We start from the raw sequence: 18,982 nt of genomic DNA on the forward strand, positions 1-18,982 counted from the left end.
CCACAGCCTGAATAACGATTGAAAGGAGAAGGTAACCTATGTTTTAAACGGCTGCTGAAAACGCATTTTCAAACAACAGAATCGGCACATGGTTAGGAAATCCAGTAGCTTCCTGCTGGGTTTCAAGCCTGCAGAAGGGCACCAAATATGAGAAGTGGGATCGGGGTGGGGTACATTTAATTTGATCGCCTTTAGGGACGTCTGGTTGTGCAGTTCTCGTCTGTCCCATTAGAGTCCCGTGTGCTTGTGCATTTGCAAGGCATGCTGGATCTCTTCCACTTTGCTAAATTTGCAACATTTCAATTCTAATTTGATTTTGTGGAAGAGAAAGTTTCAGAGGTGGGATGTGGCGAGTAACTATTGTGTTGCGATGACCGAAAACACCAATGCAGTGCCGTGTTTGTGGAAAATGGCAATCATGGGAGAACTCTGCTTCAACCAGCTGACCAGATACACCGCTTTCAGGCTTTGAAACCCTGAACTTCCACTGAAACCTCCTGTTTGGTTCCTGGGACCCGGGCTTAGATCCAGATCTCTCTACCAGTGATCACCCTGGATATGAAAGTCAGGTCATTTTGACCAAAAAGTGTTTGAAATATCAGGGTCATCGCAGCAGAGCCAACTGACTTTAATATTGCATGTTGTGAATCTGAAGGTTGAAGAAAGGATTACAAACAAAACGGTCCTGCTACAACTTTGAGTTGAGCCTTTTATTAAGGAGTTCAGAGTGTACTTACAATCAAATAAACAGGACAAGATGCCCCAACTAGATATTGTATTACATTTGTAAGAGTCGATACGCTAATCATGAACTTAAAGTTCTCTTTGATTGCTTTCTAAATTTAATCTGAAGAAAATTAGTTCTCAAAATAATGGAGAATTTGTTGATGCAGCTTAGAAATTTTCAGTGTAAAGCAAAGGCAGATCAATGTTCACTCGAGCGTAAGTTTCTCAGCTTGAGGTAGACCTGACATCCGTGATCCATTGTGTGTGAGATGAGGATGCTGTTGATTTCCATTTAAGGATTGTTATTGCACTACAGGCTACAGCTGGTATTGAGTTAGGAAACGATACACTGTCAGGAATGGTTCTGGGCCAGTGATGGAGTCTGGAGTGAGTCCACGCCTACAAAGGTGTGAGATGCAAAAAGTAGGAGTGTATTGATGAATGGCAGAATGCCAATCATGCACCCCCCCCCCCCTTAATTCCTTCCCTTAACAAGTCAAACCAAATCATTCCCATTTCTTGTCATACTGTAGAAATTTCTATCGAGTCTATATCCAGGCATTTTAGGTAGAGCAAAGAGAACTTTAGACTTTAGTTACATTTTGTTATATCTCAAACGGTATTGCACTGTGAAGAAGTCTTGAGCCACCCCTCATTTATTTAGTTTTGCTAGAAAAAATATTCTCCCCCTCCAAAGGGAGGAACCTGTTCTGTTTGTGTCTGTTAGCAGTCTAATGTCCAGAGTTTTCAGGATATCATTTTTGAAATTTTATGTAACAGTAGATGCCAATAAAAGCTCGAGCTCATTTAGTTTTGGTGAAAACCTCGTCAAGGTTGCACCAAATGCAAACAAATTGTTAAAAACTTCACATTATCCACATTTTATTTTAATGGATTTTCTTATAATTTTCCAACAATATACTAGACTGTTGGCAGTGTATTTGGGATCATTGCTGAAAATGAAGTCGTTGCCAATCAGACACTCTTCAGAAGGTGGATCAAAATCTGAGAATACTTTTCTGTGTTCATAATTCACAAATTCACAAAATTGACACAGATTTTCAATCCAGTTCCTGTTTACTTCTTGACAACAACCCTTCCACTGAGACAATTTCTGATGATACGTTAGATAATCTCTTGAGGAGCCTTTTTTTCAATGCTAGAATACTTCATCAGTCTGTGTTAAGTGGTTTAACAAACATTAAGACGTTCCTCTGAAATTGGTCAGGTAAAAGGACTGGAGTCCTGGCATTAGAGCTCCTCCCACCCCCTAAATGTAACACCCAGTAAGTTATTTTCTGAATATTAGCAGCCCAATAGAAGTACATAAATAATCTAAAGCAAAACCTTCCGTCTCCCTCGCTGTGTCTCTTTCTGTCTCCGTCTCTCCGAGCTACAGTTCTGCTCCAGATAAATGAGGAAACGAGATTATCAGACTCCTTAAAATGATTCTTTTATGAAGGCTGGAACAGTAAGATTCATTTTATTTCCTGACATCCACAAATTTCAAGATGATATTAAAAACTCTCGGTATGAAGATATGAGGCTCTGAGATGCACCTGCCCCTTTCTGTATGCCTATCATACTTGTGTTTGCCTTCTGGGAGACAATCAAGAAATACATAGCAAAGGAAATAGGAGGGGGGCTCAAAGAACGGCTTGCTGGGTTTGCTTGAATAGAGACATCATCCTGTTTCTATAGACAGATGATCCTATTTCAAATTTTTATTTTGGTCACTTACCAAAACATATTGAATTTGTTGGAAAGAACAAGACCAAATCAAATCTGAGGAAATCTTGAGGAAGATTTGGCACCATACTTTTCAAAAGGAAATTGAACAGAGATGATTTTTTCCCCTTTAATTATTTCTTCAAAGTTTAGGAAGGTAAAAGTCCAGAGCTGGTTTCAAGTGTAGCTTATGAGCTCAGCAACATAAACATCAAACAAAAACTGGTGCATGATCACAGGATCCTTTCCATGGTAAGGAAAAGCTGCACTTTATGTTACACTATTAAGCATTATTAAAGTATTAGTAAGTCCTTAATTCATCATTTATACCATTACTCCACCTTATTATGCCATTTAAAAAACGGATATATTATGATTATGATTATTACTATCAGTGATACAGTAGAGATGACAGTTGCACATGGTATAAACGCAACAGATGAGCACAACTGTATTTGTAAATGACTGACTACTAATACCTTAGTAGTGTGACATTATTATAAAGTGCTACTGAAAAACCCTTCCCAGCAAACAGCTATGTGAAGAACAATCTCCAGGAAGGACACTTACTCATCATTTTAGCCTAAAGAGAGGTTTCACCACAAGATGGAAAATGATGATCTCATTAATGGAAAGGCGAGAAGACTAAAAGAGACTGTATGAAGGACGCTTGTAATGGTTCGTGATCCAAAGCACAGATCATCAGTTGAAACAGCCAGAGGAGGCAGCGTGATGTAATGGGCATGTCTGGTTGCCAGCAGGTTACTGGGGCATCCTGATGAGAAAGTCAGGTTAACTCTGAAGTGCACAGATCCTTACTTTCTGCTCAGACTCTGGCAGGTGAACCAGAGACGCACTGTGAAAGAACTCGGGAGCTTTGGGGAAATGTTCTGCGATGGTCGACTCAAGTCACCTGATCTCAGCCTGATCCAGCTTGTATTTTGGCAGAAAGCACAGCGACATCTTTTATTTAAGATTCTTATTTCCATGCTGCATTTTAAAGGCAATAATTTAATATATCTATTTCTAAAATGTCAAGAACATCACTGCCAAAGTAATTAACATTTTAATAAGAAAACATTAGTCGCAGCTGTGTTGCAATGCAGATTTTTCTGTCTTTTCAAAAACGTATTTTTCTTGGAGAAAATGTTTCACGGTTCACATACTGTAACAAACAAGATTGTCTTTAAGAGCAGACGCTGATGTATCTCCACAGGCAGTCCTTTAATGAACTTAATTTTAGGAAGTGATGAATCATCTCGTTCCTTGAGGTTATTAGCCATTTATCTGCTTTACACTTACTGCCTCGATTGCACTGCACTTCCTCTTGATGAATGAACACCCCTCTCTGTGCTCTCACCACTCAAAAGAAGCACGTCTGCCGTTGCCCTCAGCACTAACTCATCCAACGACAAACAACACGCCGCCGACATGAGAGATGGAAACGAGCGAAGGATTCTCCCCTGCTGAGCGTTTAAGGGTCGGGATGTTGCGATAGAAGAGGTGGAGAGGGGCTCTCGCACCTCATTCCATATCCCTCCATCTCTTTGTTCGGTAATCCTGCCCTGCAGCGTCGTGGCTCTCCTCATTGCCAGCAGATTCTCAAAGGGCCGTAGCATGAGCAGTGGTAGCGTTCCACTTCTGTGCTTAATCCTATTTTGAACTTTGTTGTAGGCTGAGAACTGATAAAGGAGTACTTAATCACCATAACCTGTTGTCAGCGGATGATGCTGAATGGAGTTACAGTACTTGAGCTCACCAATGATCCATAAACCTATAGGTAGATCTGCAACACCCTTGTCTCCTTAAGGGAGCTGATGCTGATGTCTGCCATCAATCTTGATGCTTGCCCTCTGGATAAGCACGTACGTTTAAGGCAGGGAGGTCAGCAGGTACACCCGTTCCCTGTTACTCTGGCTCCAAGCGCGGGTTTTTGTATGAGCTCGACACCTCTGACCTTCTTCAAAACTTAGCGGTTTTGAAGGGGAAGCGGTAAGTTCTTGAAAGCCCTATTGAAATGCCAGGTTTGTCATTGGCAAAATTGGCAATTTGAATGGATTCCTGTGTTTAATCACAGCTCAGCAGTGCACCAAATCACATCTTGTGTTTCTTAATGAGATGTGTCAGAGGCATTCTTGAGCACAAAAATCCTGTTTGAGAGAGACGGAAGCAGAAATATTCACTCACCTTTTTTTTGGCTTTCTCCTCTCTCTTTAAAATCCGGCACGGTTAATAAGACCCAGGTGAATACGAGGCAGATCAGATCTGCTGCGGCTCTTTGATTGCCCTGATGGTTTTCATGCCTGGCTGCCGCTAATTCAGTATCAAGACCCTGTCAGTCTGAGGCAAAAATACTTCTGTTTTATCCGATGACAAAGTCAAAACCACATGCAACACTTATTTCACACCAGTTTTGGGCTTGTTACTCTCAAACATATAACTGTTAGCTTAAAAAACATGGCGTTATTTATTCCCTGCAGAAAGTAATGCATTACACTTCTTGTTACATAACTTTGTTCTTGGCCAGTTAACAGTATATTGTTAAAGGTCTTTGTCAGTATTTTCTTTGTCTTTACACACTCAAATGATCAACTTCCACTTTATAATCCATTATTACAGGTCAAAAGCTCTATACAGTGGTGTTTTCTAATATCTGTGGCTTCTGATAGAAGATAAAAATGACCTTCTCAGGTGGATAGACGGTGGTCTGATTTGTAGTCCTAATTCTGCTTTAAACTTTTGTTTTCTTGTTTTTTCCTTTTGATGCTTAACTTAAGGATCCGACCACCCCTTCCATCACTGCCTGAGGGTCACTGAGGTCATGTGTTAGTCATGTGTTAATCATGAGGGGGCATGGCAGTCATCAGTGTTCAAGGCCGCATGAGTTACTGTGTCAATTGGTAGCAAACTGCCCGAGGAAGGAGATGTCAGGATGTCATTACACTATCAGTGATTCAGTGTTTCTTTTCTAGCCCCCTACACAGAGCAGTTCAGGGCCATCCCCTCGGGGCACCTTGGTGTGTCACTGGTCTGGCATTTTGTAATGTATTTGTTCTGTTTTGCCTGTTAGATTTTTTTTTTTTTTAAGGTTTGTTCCAAGTTTCTCTTTTCTACTTTGTCCTGCTGTCTCTGTCATCTTGTTTTGTCTTAGTTTTCCTTCCTCAGTGTTAGTTATTAGTTTTACTTTGAAGGTTACTTTCTCGTGTGTCTTGCTCGAAGCAGGTTCAGCACCAGGATACATTTCAGTTATCTGACTTCATTTGCCCTCACAACGGCAGGATAAGCCGTCACGCAAAGGTTGTTATCAAGTCAATAAGTTAACCTGGGGTGCATCAATCAAGCTACCGTGCAGCGGTAACGTTAGCGGCCTCTGACCAATCAAAAACTGGAAGAAGTCTAGTGAAGTTGCCTGTTTTGTAGTGCAGGCCTCTGATCTTTCCCTTTGTTTGTCTGCCTTGTCCTCATTAGTTTACCTCTGTTTTCATTATTCTCACTATTCATTATTCTTCATATAAGAGAAGGAAGGTGCAATTTCAACAGTACATCTCAGCTTTTCTACATAAAGAAATTATGCTGTTGCAGATGGAAGAAATCTCTCAGCACCACTCTGAAATTACAGAAACAGTTCTGGCCAGAATATTCTGCAATTATAAAATAAGGTTTTCTGTAATCAAGAATGAAAAAACTGGGATCTTCCTGTTATTTAATTGCTTATCTAATAGTTAGTTACTTTGGTGTAGTATGAGAGGCCATGGAGGAGGACTTTATCATTCAGAGAATGACAAAGATACTCACAGTTCACATTTTTCAGAGCTGTCCAGTGGACTGGACTGTAGTTTTCGCCCGGCCAATTCTGGTCAATCAGTTCTTACACTATATTCCATCCACTGGCTTCCGCTTATCGTTTTCAGGGTCACGAGGGGTGCTGGAGCCTATCCCAGCTGTCATAGGGCGAGAGGCCAGGTGCACCCTGGACAGGTCGCCAGTGTGTCGCTAACACACAGAGACAGACAATCATTCCCACTCACATTCACACCAATTTAGACTAATCACCACAAAGTGCATGTCTTTGGACGGTGGGAGGAAGCCGGAGTACCCGGAGGGAACCCACGCAAACACGGAGAGAACATGCAAACTCCACACAGAGAGGCCTGATGGTGAAATTGAACTCAGGACCTTCTTGCTGTGCGGCAACAGTGCTAACCACCGTGCTGCTCTGAGAATTTATGACCAGCAATTGTGAGGTCAGACACTGATTTTGGACGAGAAGGCGTGGCTCACAGATTGCACTCTAATTTATCCCAAAGGTGTTTTGTCAGGTTGAGATCAGGACTCCAGACCCACTATGTGCCTCAACATCCACGACCCTAGCTGTCATGGCCGTACGGCTCGTTTTGCGACACTAGTCGTGAAGATACCTTGGCCATTCCTGACAAGGTTTATCCACACTATCTGCATTTGTACTTTACAGGTAAATGAGAATCACATTTGTTTAAAAAATTAACATTTAACACAATTTGTGGTAATACGCTGAAAAAAATGTACTGCGGCAAAAAAGCAGTTAAACCTATCCAAACTATTAAAAGGGGAAATTTGAGAGGCATGTCACCAACATTTAACACGCTTGTGTTACACTCTTATAATAACAGGTAGCTCTAGTTTGAGTACAAGCCATCGCTCAATTACACATGTTAAAATGATGCTTTTAAACAATGAAGAGCTGTCACTGATTACTGTCAAAATCAATTAAATTTTATTTTTTGCATCTTTCATAAAATATTTAAAATGGTTAGGACCCAAAATACCAAAATAATACAAAGGAAAACCTGCCACTCCTCTCATCTAGGAAGCTGTAAATGTTGATTTGATGAATGACTTTAATTACTTAACGGTCAGCAAACATGAATCACATTTGCGTCATTTCACTAATGGGTTAACTGACCAGTAGATTCTGCAAATGACCTCTGTGCTACTGACCTTGACTTCGTAAGATTTAAAGGTGAGCAAGTGACTGTGTGTTTTCCTTGCACGGAGGACTGCAAAGGAGCATTCACGCTACACCAGGGCCCATCTGCAACGCTCGTGTGCGTAGGCGGCGAAAGTGTGGCAGGGGAGGATGCCAGCACATACTGCTATGGAGAGGGCACACACGCTGACTATCCAGCACCACCTGTCTCACTCGGGTAACTGATGAGCACAAGGTGTGCAACGGTGTGTGCTCTCATTTATCTGCAGAGGAGATGAGTAAGCAAATTCACCCCAAGTGCTAATTATATGGTCAATTTTCTGCAACAGAGGACAGAGCGCGTGAGCATCGGCGAGATAGATTTATTATGTTTGCATGAATATGGAACAGAAGTTTCAAGGATTTAGCGGATTTTGATGTCAGACGAATAGAGTTTTATTTACACTCTTTTTTTCCCCCTCCCGGTTTAAGCACTTATGTGCGTCTGTTTGTGTGCGTGGAGGTTGGAGCGGGTGCTTTCATGCGCCTGCCTCTGCCCGCTGTGGCTTGGCAGGGAGACGCTGCTGCTGACAGCTCCGGAGCAGGAGAGTGCCGCAGGCAGAGCTCAGGCATGACAAACCCTTCTGGAGCACGCTTATGACTCAACAGAGCTCGAATCCCCGATGCCCTGACCTCCTGCACAATTCTGAAAATGCGTGTGTCCCGGGCTGAAAACATTTTTAACCGTTTTAAGGACCTGTGCAGTTTACCACGAACTGAGTCTTTATTTCCAGTAATTGAAGAAATTGTTAATAATGGGTGGGTGGATTCACACTCGTTTATCAGAAAACTGAGGCCACTGTCCCACCTGCCCTCCCACCCATTCTCATCATGTATTAACCCTTAGACACTGTTCATATTTTACGGTATGGTGACCCAGACCAATCATATCAAATCATGATATCACCATATCATAAAAAACTCTACCACTATAATTATCAACATTAATTCAACAGTATTTAACACTTACAAATACTTATTGCATGTTAGTCTGTGCATTCAAAGCAATGGTGTGCATGCTTTTTCCCACGCTCACTGAAATTGCATCTCAGGTGCCCAAAGCACTTTCAACTACAAGTTGCACTTTAACTATATACTTCAAATAAGTTATCTACCTCACATAAATGGCCGATTTAGGTTCACCAATCAACTAAAAAGCACATCTTTGGATTGTGAGAGGAAGCTGGAGGACCCACGCAGGCCCAGGAAGAACATACACAGCCCACAAAGAGATGTCAAGGCATGCTCTGGCATCTGTATGACCTCTGTTACTTATATACCATGTACAATCACTCCCATGCTATTTTACTATTACACTGTTTGGAGATTTCCCCCATGATCCTTCAAAGACCAACAGTTCCCAGTCTCTGAGGGAACCTAAGCAAATGTGGACTTGGTCAAACTGGACCAATGTGTCCTTGGTTACTTCAGTTACACATTCCACAAGAGTGGCCACCACTGGAGCACTTTTAACTGTAATCACATTGTGTATATGTCATGTTGACCTCTGTCGGACTGGCATGTTGGAGAATACCTAAAGGGTACGGAGTGCATCACAATGTGAGGCGAGCAGTTTGTGAATGAGCAACAGCAGAGTTGGGAGTGAACACAGGTTGCTGCCAGGTATAACAGAGTGGCAGGATAGTTGGACCACAGAGATAAGTCTGTTCCTTTTAACAGTCCATGAGCCGGTGCTGAGTATGAAGTCATTCAGGCTAATCAAGTGGGACTGCAGTCCATCACAGCTGTTACTATGTCGGGGTATCTAAATATTTGTAGGTGGAATAAATGAGCTCATGAAATTATGGTAAAATTCGCTCATTGTACAGAACACATGCATGAACATCTGCAGTGAGAATTCAGGTCAGGAACAGGAAGTACTGTTTGAAGCATGCAAACTGTGACATGTTGACAGACACTTTGGGTCATAATTATTAGTTTCCAAACAAGCCTGACATGTGAAATCATGTGACTCGTGATTGAAGGATCCTGCTACTGACCAGTCGGGCTCTGGCACCACATGTGATCCTCAACCTCCTGTCAGCTTTGTAATATTTGTAGTATTTCTCTTTCACCAGTGTGATAAACATCTGGACCAAAGCTGATTACCACAACACATTTACAGATGATAGGGCCATGTGCTCATTTTCCCAAGGAAATAACCCTGACTGTTATTCAAACTACTGTTTGGCTTTCAAACATGTTGAAGTTTGATCTGGATCTGATGAGTCACCAAGGCAGAAGCACCTCTGTTCCCAGTGGATAATAGGTCCAGGAGAAGCTGGTACATGGAGGCCTAAAAAAAGGACCTAAAAACACAAACACTAATGAAAAGTTACTTTTGGTAGATACACACTGGCATGCAGACTGCAAAAGGACAAACTTTCAGCCCACATCAGTGTCTCCAAATGTCCATGTGCTTAATGCTACAGTCATATCGGTGAATTATGAAACCACTGACTGAAGACTGGATCGTACTTCGTTCCCTAAAGTCTTTTTTTAGTTTTCTTTTTAACTAACTAAGCTGAGCTGCAGCAGAAAACATCTGTGCCTCTTTTCCAGAAAAGTTAAAGCACAGGTGCAAATGGGTGTCACCAGATTGTTAGAGGAAACTGCCATTAAGCTGAACCTTTCTCAGCTCTTTACTGCTGGATGACTTCTGAGTAGCAAACCACAAGCAGCTTCGGCAAGGCATTTTTATTTCCCTGCTGCTTGTTGTGTGTCTAGGGGATCGATCAAGTTTTTGTCACAAGTGCACACATCTGCACACTTTAGATACAGCTGGCATGCCCATTAGTTATTTAAATCCAGTCTCAATAAATCAGCATGATTATTCAGTGGACGGTACCCAAGCAAGATGTACAAATCTTGCAACTATGAGTGAAATAATTGAAAGAAATTAAACTTTTATCTGGGTTAAATGCTACCCTGAGCAAGTGAGAGCAGGAAGGAACCATTACTGGAAGTGCCTTTAATACCAGGACACTAATTATACTCACCATCTGCAAAATATCGCGCAGCAGTGATTCCCGAGACTGCCATGTTGTTAGGCTTTCATCGTGATCACACTTTTCCTCAGGAGAAAATGCTTTCATCCAACTTGGGACCAATACAACCCTGCATTTGGCTGCTGTTAGGTGTTGCAGTGTAATAACATGAGAATTATCCCGTTAGAGGTCACAGCAGCTTTGAGTAAGTCTGTGCACACGTTGGTGTTAATTTGACAAATGCAATCATATACAGAAGTAGTGCAAAGGGCTTTCAGAGGTGTCAGAAAAACAATGAAAAGTGTCCAAATAAATAGACAGACATGGACAACTCCCAGTAAAAAGATATGTAAAACGGTAATTAGGTAAAGATAGTGTTTTTGCAAGGTTCAAACAAGCGCGCAGGCTGTTCTGTGCTTTGGGTGCATAAACACTGATCTCTATCGCCAGATTTAGAATGAGGTCTGGGAATTTGAAGGAGACATCTGTCTAGTGACCTGAGAAAGCTGTTGGGTTGATAAATTGAAAGCATGTCAGACATGTAATCTGGCTCCAGGCAATTAAGAGATTCATGGACTAGAAGCAGCATCTTTGAGTCACTTCTACTGGTAGCAAATGGAAAGGACAAGTTGTTATAAATCAGGATTCAGAAAACCAATTGGGATTTAGAGTTCATCATAGCACAGAAAGAGCACCAGTGAAGGTTACCAGTGATCTTCTTATGTAAAATTTTACTGCTACTACTATAGTTAAATAAATATCTTTCAAAAATTAAAATATTACCAAAAATTATTTACAATTAATTGAAAATGACTAGCGGTGGAGGAACTTTTAAACTATACCTTTAGGGTAAGAACCAATAAAATACCATGAAAACATCATCATTGTTTCCAAAAAATATATTAATGGAAAATTGTGCATTAAGTATCAAAAGTAAAAATAATTCATCTGCTGAAAAAAACCCTCTATCAGTGTTAAATAGATGCAATAGATAGCTGCATATGCTTAAGACTGAGCTCATTTTAAAAACTTTATATACTGCTTAATGTCCAGCATCATATTCTGTAAAGTATATGTTTGCAGCAGCTGTCCTGTTAGGATATTTGAAAAATAAAAAAATCAGTTCTTCTTAAGGTCAGAAATGCAGGGCTACATCTTGAATTTTTGCAGTGTATTAAAATATTAATACCAAAAAATTTGCTGAGTTTAAAAGATTGATCAGCATGTGACATTTACTGTCAATATCTATGGAGAAAATTACAATATTAATTTGTTGTCTTGTTTTATGGACATAATCAGAGCTGCTATCCCCTCGCCATCATGGTTACAGTTTCCTTGCTAATGTAAGTTATCCACTATTTTTTCACTCCATCTCCTACACGTCACACATGTTGACCCATGGTGGCTACAACACAAAACTCATCTCTTATGATGCTAAAGCACTGAAGCTTGTTCACTTGCTTGTCAGACAGTGAAAGCAGACCAGCGGCAGCTTATCTCACACATTGTTCTCCCATGAGTTTACAGTCTCAGACCACTGGCTTATCCAGAAGACACATAAAACAAGCTACTGGCCCCTCAGCTTCAGTCAGTGTTGAGGGGAGACGGTGGATAGACATGCCTTCAGAGACAGCGAGGACTATGAGAAGTAAGCACTGCTTGCCTTGCTTGTCCTGGCGGGTTGCCACTGATATGTCCTTAACATCCCTTCTCTCAACTGCACAATATTGTTAAAATTAGAAACATCCTGTCTTCTAGGATACCTAAAGTAATTCATTATTATCAGGTTGTTCTGAATGTTCCCTAAAAAGCCTCCAGTGAATAGAAGTACAGATCATATTTCCCCTGTATTAGTTTCTCTTCATTGGCTCCCTGTTAAATACCAGAATTGAATTGAAAATCCTTCTCCTCACATACAAAGTCTTAAACAATCAGGCCCTGTCACATCCTAAAGCACTCATTGTACCATATTATCCCAACAGAGCTCTTTGCTCTTAGACTGCACTTGTGGTTCCTAGACTTTCTAAAAGAAGAAAGGGAGGCAGAGCTTTCAGTTTCCAGGTCCCTCTACCATGGTAGAAGGTCTTTGTTTGAATTCAGGAGGAAGAAACTCTCTTTTCCTTTAAGATAGGGCTTCAAGTGCTCCTTTTAATAAAGCTTATCCAGTCGTTAAGTGATGACGTGACGAATCCTACTTCCGGGCCTAAAGTAGTCTGCGTTTAATATGGCTTTTGTGTTGTTAACATGTTTAATGTTATGTATTTTCTTCTATTTGATCTCAAAAAGCTCCTAAAACAGTCAGTGATCACTGTTGACCTCCCTCGGCTTTTATTACCGCTAATCATTTATTTAAGCTCAGTTTTTAAAACCTTAGGATGTAACTACAGCCCAGCCCATGAAGCAGTATATGAATGACTAACCTCGTATTGTGGATGGATTATCTCAGTTGTTCTCCTGGCTGAAGTTTGGTCCTTTTACAGCATCCTGCCATGCGATTACATTTGTTCCTGACCACCGAGAACACTCACGTTAACTTTTATCGAGTGGAAAAAAAGTTAGCTTTTTTATATTATGCTAACATAGCTGTGTTGCTAGCGGTCACGTAGCACATCATTATATACCAGCTAGCCAAACTTCAGTAACCCTACAAACATCACTGCTGTTTAGTTTTCTGTCTTCATTTATGCTGGAAGTGATAACAGAGCTGTACGTTTTAATTTGTTTCCAAAACCCCGCAGTCAGGACATGCTATATTGTATTTAGATAGAAGCTAGCGAGCTAACTTCCTGCTAACTTCTAACTCCGTTAAATGTCACAAATTCCATTTTCATGGATGCCTGGATGTTAAACTCAATTGTTACACCTAGTAGAGCAGAACGCTGATCATTTTATTAAAGATGAAAGACTTTAGACAGTTTTTCAACTCTCAGTAATGCCATAGTGATCGTTTGATATATGGACCTGCAGCGGAGTTTAGGCCCAGACACGGCTAGTGACGTCAGACTTAACAACCGGATAGGTAGTGCTGGATCACATTACCTGGAACCATCGGCTATGTCCACACTAATGCGTTTTTGTTTGAAAACGCATCGTTTTCTCTCCCTTTTGGCCTCCCGTCCACACTGAGGCTACGTCCACACGTACACGGGTATTTTTGAAAACACAGATTTCTCTATGTGTTTGCACCTTTCGGCGTTTTCGGTCACTGAAAACTGAGATTTTTAAAAACTCCTGCCAGGGTGGAGATTTTCGACAAGGACCAGGAAAACGGAGAAAACGCAGCGTCAAAGGTGTGCGCCATTTTTGATGTCACACTGTGCGCCACGTTATTGTTTCGGTGAAATGGATTTCTACAATGGCGGACCTAGACAAAATACTGTTACTGTTAATTTTACTCTCTGCAGTTCACTTGCTTACATATACAACAGTTTCTGTCCCGCCACACATAGGACTCAGTTCTGCTTCTATGCGCCATCTTTGTTTACTCTTTCCCGCCCAGGCTTCTAGACTTCTGATTGGCCAACATTTCTACACAGTTAGGAATATATCGCCAACTTTTGCTTTGGCATGTTCTTAGCAGCGTTTTCCTTCGTTTTTCCGTTTAAGTGTGGACGGGATTTTAAAAAAAGCAAAAACGGAAAATCTCTTTTTTCAAAAATACCCGTGCACGTGTGGACGTAGCCTTAGACGGTGTTTTCGCTGATGGAAAACGCAGCGTTTTGAAAATGCTCTTGAAAATGCATACATTTGGAAACGGTGCTTTAGTGTCGCAGTGTGGACAGCAAAAATGCAGACTTTCTAAAACGATGGCGCATGTTAGTCATGTGATGCAGTCATTTGACCAATTAAACTACAATAGCGAGGGCATTATACAGCATTTGTTTTGTTTGCTCTGAATTTTGATGGCCCTATTAAAGATTAATATCAGTCTGTACATGTTCCAGATAACTTTTCTTCAAACTTTTTAATTCTCACTCTCTTTTGAAACTTTGTACTTTTGTGTTACTCGCAGCAACAACTCCACCTCATTGTTAATCCATTTAAAAAACTCGGTGCTTTTCATTTTGCCGTGATGTTTCAAAGAGCCAGAAAGTAAATAAGCGGCAGACTAAATGAGGTCGGTCGAATATTTTTGCGTTTCATGCATGTGCAGTACTGGAACGTAAGCGTTTTCGGCCGTTTCAATGTGGACGCTCAACTCTGTGAAAACGACTGAAAACGCTAGTGTGGACGCGGAGCTTTTTTTGACGAAAACGCAGTTTTCAAATCTATCCAGACTAGTGTGGATGTAGCCTTACTTGTGCTCCTAGGTTCAGGCAGCTGAGGAACTTCCAAGTGTTTCTTCTCCACCCACATCTTTTCACTGCCACTATTGCCTATCATTAACTTTTTGTCTTCTCTCTTCCGTACTTTTTTTTTTTTGTCTTTGTCGCTCTATTTTCTCTTTCTCTGTCTTTCTTTTTGCTCCCTACCCCCAACTAGTTCAAACAGATGGCTGCACCTCCTTGATCATGTTTCTGCTGAAGGTTTCTTCCTGTTAAAAAGGAGTTCTTCTTTCCCCACTGTAGCCAAGTTTGTGTTGATGTTTTCTCTCTAATAAGGTAAAGTTTTTAAGGTCTGTACCTTGTGACACCTTGTGACTGTTGTTGTGAACTGGTGCTACATAAATAAAACTGAACAGAAGTGAATGCTGCAGTGTAGTATTGACCAGTCAGTCCTGAGCAGGCAGATAACATGTAGCAAAACAGTCCCTGAGAAGAGCAAAAGAGGAATTGATGAAATGCAGTCTTGAAAGCATTGGCTCTCTCTTTCCATTTGTTTTAAAACAATGTATCCACAAACAATGGCCAGTGGATGAAACACCCCATCTAATCGGTACGCTGGACGCCAGGAAATAATAGTGGTCTTTCCTGCAAATCATCAGATAGCCAGAATTTTTGAAATTGCTGCTTTCTGATTATTTCCAAGAATCTAAGCTACAGAGAAAAATATTATTTTAGCAACATTTTCAGTGATGCTGGACTCCCAAGTGCAGCTGTTTTGCTCCCAATGATTTCACTACATAAAAAAAAAAATTATGTGCAGCAGATGCTCGTTTGCAGGAGAAAAGCATTTAGATTAACAAGAAAACCATTAGATCACAACGATACGTCAGGATGTTCAAATATTTAAATTATTTTCCACCACCATGCCAAATGCATAAACCTTGCACAACCCTCTTTCAGACTGAATATACATGTATGATTACTGCTGCGGGGTGTCAGCTACAGCAATTTATTGAAGTTGAAAAAGGGAGCCTGAAAGTGCATTTTTTAAAGTAAAAAGTGTGATTGGAGGAAACGCTGTAATACTGAAGAAGATGGACTGGCGCCACCACAGGGTGTGATTTGGATGTCAAGCTTTGAAGCTCTGCTGTTAACCCTTATAGAACCCCCTTGTATAAATCCAACTTCAGGTCAAACTCGAAACTGCTGTTGAAGTGGGCGAGATGTGGTGAAAAGAGCCAGAATACACTTCAGTAGTATGTGGAATAAAAATTATTTGGTCAAGGTCAAACCTTAATGCTCAGCTTAACAGTTTGTTATGATGACTTTATGATCACCGGTAGGGCAGTAAATTATCTCATCCCTCTCTGACCTCGCTGTGACCTGCAGTCATTGTACTTGTGGGATCTGCTACATTAGTTCTGCTACCAAATGGTTTTCTGTCAGTCTGTTGCATGTGATGGATCTCTCAAGCAGTGTTATATAGGTTCAGAGGCTGACATCGCCCGAAACGCTCTGTAATCACCATTGATTCTCATTGTTCTGGTTTTGTCTAATCACCTAAATTGTTAAAATACTATTTTAGAGACCAGATAATCACAACCTTAATAACTACGGTGCTTCTGCTAATCCCTCTACTGTATTTTCTTTCTTTTCTTTTTTTTTTAGAAATCTCAATTAATTAGTTTTACATCAAAGGAGCAGTCTCTGTCTATAAGCAGGAAATGTAATTAGGCACTAATGAAGAAGACGACTGTGCTGTTTTCACTTTTTTCCCCACCACCCCACCCCCAGCTTGTCGCTAGGTGAGACTATAACCCTCCCCCCACCCATCCACCGCTGGGTGAAATGAGACGTGCACGAAGGGGAGAGAGGGGGAGCATTGCTCCTAATGACAAGTGCTGGAAAGCTCAGACTGTCGAGAAAGCCCGACTTCAAAGGGGCGAATGAGAAAAGAGAGAGACGGCAAACACACAGGCGGGTGTAAAGCGTGAGAACAGAGAGCAGGGCGAGGGCGTCTGAGGGAGCAGAATATAAAGACTTCATCGGAAGCCGGATGCCCTCAAACACTTTCAAGGAAACACCTTGGTGCTCGAGTCCACTTACAAAGAGCGCACGGTACACTGTCCAAACTCTCGTTCTCACCTTTTGAAGCCTGCAGGACTCTGCATGTGATGTATAATTAAGAAAAGTGCGGCTGGTTGCTGGCGCTTTGTAATGCAATGCACTGTACTTTGATTGATAATAATGATGGTAGCCCCCGGCTGTGTGAAACAACTTGCATGATGATGTGCAGCACACAAAACTGATCAAAGCTCCTAAATATGAAATGTGAAGATTAATGTTTGAAATGAGGGTGAGAGAAATAAAGAAAGTGGCTTCACCATAGAAACAGCAAATGAGCGCATGAGTGCGATGCTGGTGTTTTACAGAAATAGGCTCTCTTCTTTCTCAGGGAGGACTCCTCCAAATCCCACTGAACGAAGGAGTCCATAAGGGACTCCCCCCAGTGGACTGAGATGTATGTGACTGGTTTGCTCAACACACAATATAGATGCTGCGGGCCTGTTCAGAGCAGATTCTGTGGATGTTTTCTGTGCAGCTGGTGACTGCCAGAGCCTTGGGATAATGAGGCCCGGGATAAGACGACTGTGAAGAGGGATTGGTGGAATCTGCAGCAGACTGTTGGCAGGCTTGTGCTGTCTGAGCCCGGCTCTTACACCAACTGCACCGGAGGACGACTCGTTCACACGAGGGGAGGGCGGGGAGGAAGGCAGAGGAGGCCCATTAGTGTGAAAGGAACAGGAAAGACAAAAACACCCACACTAATGGCAAAACATTCGTCCTTAAAACGTGTTAGATTTCTCAGCGTCGCCTGCCACTTACCTAAGAGACAGGAAGCAGTACAGAGGGATGTCAGTCAGGCGGTGAGTGGGATGAGACGATCTGCCAGCACACGAGATGAGTTGACATCACCAAACATACTGTATCTTGTCAGAATCAGAGGAGCAGCAGAACGGTGTCCTGATTTCGGCTGTTTTGCTGTAAGCATAAGTAAAATGCTTTCTAGCGTATGAAATCTTTTAACCTAGTTATTTGACACTGAAATGTTAAAAGGGAACTATTATGCTCATCTGACGCTCCACTGCAGTGGCCTCGCATGAGTCATTGTTTATAATATTCTTATTTAATTAATTTTCTCAGATTTTCAGTCCACTGTTGTAGCTCATCTCCACGTCTCCTTTTAGGCTTGCTTACTTCTGATTGGCTGCCCCCTACAAACACAACGGCAGGTGGGTGGGGTTCTGTGTGCCTGAGATGACCATATTAAGCATATCCCCTCTCACTGACATCACGCAGAGCCAAACGTAGAAAAAAAAGTTAAGTGTTTAACTCTTTCCCTCATTAAGATGACATCTGATGACCTCCTCTGTACTCAATGAAGACTCAAAAAGGCCTAAAATATGACAGAAACCACTAGGTTCAGAAAAGAGCTTCAAGGGTTACTCCTACTACTCCTACTAGTCAAACCAAGACTTAAACCAGCATGAAACCTGAGTTTTTGTTGCTCATACTCTCATTACTTTGGTTAATGTGAGCCCTCGGCATTTTAAAGATGAATCAGCCTATGAAAACCATTCAGCATCATCTCTGGTATGTCCATGACAGATTCCAGTGCAGCCCCTAACATTTAGATTGCTCCCATTATGACCACTTGCACTGGGTGAATTCAGTTATTTCGTCACGGACCTTGAACCTATGCAGGGAGCGAACATGAACTTCTGTTCGAGGTTGACCCAAATTTGGTGTCAAGGATCACTGTTGAAAGTGAGAGCTGAGTTTTAGCTTTGAGCAACAGCAGAGTAGCTTCCAGGTGAAGAGTACACCGACTCCGAGCCTGCAGGCAGCGCCTCAGGTGGGAAGCGAGACCAGGAGCGTGCTCCGCCTTTTTTAAAAAAAAAAAACTTGAGACTTTCACTGCATAGCTCCTCTCTAATGTCCCAAAGCATCTGAGGGAGAACATCCAACACTTTTGGTCGCACAAACACAATCTTCGCTCCTGTCTAGCACACGACCCAGAATTGGCTTCTTATGATTTTTTTTTTTTTTTTTTTTTTGTGAAAACAAATAAAGACAAAAATAAAGGAATAACATAACTGCTCCACAGGCTGGGCACTTGCCAATATTCATGGGAAGACAGAAACATATCAAATGGTGACTCAGCACAGGAACTGAGCAATGATAAACAAAAAGTGATATAATTTTTGCAT

Source organism: Maylandia zebra, linkage group LG6 (genome assembly GCF_041146795.1).
Source record: "Maylandia zebra isolate NMK-2024a linkage group LG6, Mzebra_GT3a, whole genome shotgun sequence".
Taxonomy (NCBI): Eukaryota; Metazoa; Chordata; class Actinopteri; order Cichliformes; family Cichlidae; genus Maylandia; species Maylandia zebra.